Genomic DNA, 2,234 nt, shown 5'->3' on the forward strand with positions numbered 1-2,234 from the left:
TTGAAAAAGTATAATTCAAAAACTTTTTTTTTTAAATAGTAATTTATTATATATATAGAGAACAAAGATATAAGAGTCTTTTGCCACTTAATGAATAATGTATTTTTGAAAATGTTTCTTTAGTGGTGGTAAAGATGAAAAATACCATCAAAATGGTTTCCCCTAAATAATGGAGGGCATATGAGATTTTATTAAGTTTGACGTAAAAAATATGGTTATCCAAAACGATAAAACCAAATAAATTAACTGGTATAAATTATAACTATAATTTGATCTGCGATTTAAAAATGCGAGATTTAGGTTTTTAAAAAAAAAATTATAACAGACAAATATATGTAATTCTAATATTATCCGTTTTATAATTTTGTAAGTTAATACATTTTGTGTTGATCAGTGTTTCCATAACCAATCCAAATCTGCAAGTTTATTATTTTGTAATTATGAGGTTTATTTTGCAATTACATATGAATAGAAGGTTTATTTTGAGATTATGTATAAATATAAGGTCAATTTTGCATTATTTCCTAAAATCTTATAACAAAAAAAATTATTCGATGGTTAAATATTCTAGATTTAGGATTTAAAGTTAAAAGGTGGAATTTTTAAGATATAATTTTAAATTTAAAAAAATAAAAAATCTATACTATACTAAAAGCAAGATATACTCCCTCTGTTCCTAAATAGAGGATGTTTAGAATAGTTTTTATGTTCCAATATGTAGGATGTTCTCATATTTCTAGGTATCTTTAACTTTATCAAAAACTGTGTAACCAATCAAATTTAATAGTTCTATTTTATAATTGGTTGAATAGTTTTTAATTTAAAGATTTAATGATATTTTTTAGATAAAAAATAACTTTCTTAATAAGTGTGTTTTACCTAAAAAATCTTATATTTAGGAACAGAGGGAGTACTTATCAGCTAGGGTATCCACGTCCTTCAATTTAATCAGCCAATCATAAAGTTCTCTAACGCCACGTCACTCCTATGAGTCGAGTAACTTATATGGGCTACATGTTAAATGGTTCATCGTTAATGAGCCCAAGAGAACTCAAATCCTGTCACCGTCATCCCATTTCTTCCACTTCATCTGAACTGATTTGACTCACTGCAAATTTCCGTTTTGTGTATTAATCACCAGATTCACCACCCACTCCTACTCATCAAATAACATTCTTGAATCATATATTCAATTTTATTCTTCACCCAAATTCGTTTCTTTTTTTTAAATCAATGGATTAGCAACGCAACCAAAAGCTACCCCTCGGCCGCGTGGATCCCGATACTGGTAACGACGGCTGAGCCATAGAAACAGCCCAATCAGGTTCAAAATTGGATCAACGTCCTTGATCATTTGATAGATAAGTTTACAGCAATCAAAGCATTGTAGCAAGTTAAGCCAAAAAATAGTTCTTATTTGAGACTTACGATCTTTGCAAAATTAATCTTTTATTGATCTGCCTCTTCTACTTCTTCTGTGTAGGCTGGTTCTGAACAAGAAGATATTAGACATACAATTGCTAGAGATGGCATCTCGACATGGCACTGTAACTATTTATTACCTTTACTTATGCCAGTTTTTTCTTATAACTGGGAAAAGTTACATTTTTATCTCATCGTGAACCAACCTGACTAGCAGGGGAAGAATGTCAATCAACAGAACGTAAATCAACGGAGATCACCAGATGATGCTGAAAGGTTTGCATTGTGGCTGTCTATTAGTTTAATATTATTACAAGTTTGGAACTAATCTATTTTCTGATTGGAACATTTGTATAGGGAGGCTAGAGAAATGGTGCTTAGTCAAATATTGTTTTCCCACTCTCTCGAGAGAAGTAAGTCCCATCTAAAATGCTTTGAAGTCCATCTACTTTTACCTTTGTTCTTTAGTGAGTGTCATCGAGATGATGCTAATCTTCCAGATTGTGGTAATGTATTTTTTTACTATAGTTGCTCCTGTTTCCCTGTTGGAACCTTTAAAGAGTGCGTAGAGGATGTTATTTTGAGGGCTGCTCAAATGGAACAGATAGTTGAGAAGGTAAGAATCCAGTCACCTTTTCATGTCATAGTTCACCATTCTTTACATATCATCAAGTTTCTACCCAGTTTCTCTGGTACTCCACACATCTGAGAGACATTGTATTACTCTGTTTGTTTTCACAGGTTTGTGAGGAGCGGCTTAATACTGGAGCGGTTTGTGATTTATGGGTTTACTTTCCATCTGTGTCAATCTT

At 31.6% G+C, this 2,234-nt stretch overlaps 1 long non-coding RNA gene across 1 annotated transcript; it reads left to right on the top strand.

Annotated features, from left to right (window-relative positions):
- The first annotated feature begins 864 nt into the window (after positions 1 to 864).
- On the top strand, positions 865 to 1,841 carry LOC125597321. The gene is made up of 3 exons (XR_007331611.1): positions 865 to 1,547; positions 1,640 to 1,698; positions 1,780 to 1,841. It is a non-coding gene; the product is annotated as an uncharacterized LOC125597321 (long non-coding RNA).
- The last annotated feature ends 393 nt before the right edge of the window (positions 1,842 to 2,234 follow it).

The sequence above is a fragment of the Brassica napus genome, unplaced genomic scaffold (assembly GCF_020379485.1).
Source record: "Brassica napus cultivar Da-Ae unplaced genomic scaffold, Da-Ae ScsIHWf_1425;HRSCAF=2013, whole genome shotgun sequence".
Lineage (NCBI taxonomy): Eukaryota > Viridiplantae > Streptophyta > Magnoliopsida > Brassicales > Brassicaceae > Brassica > Brassica napus.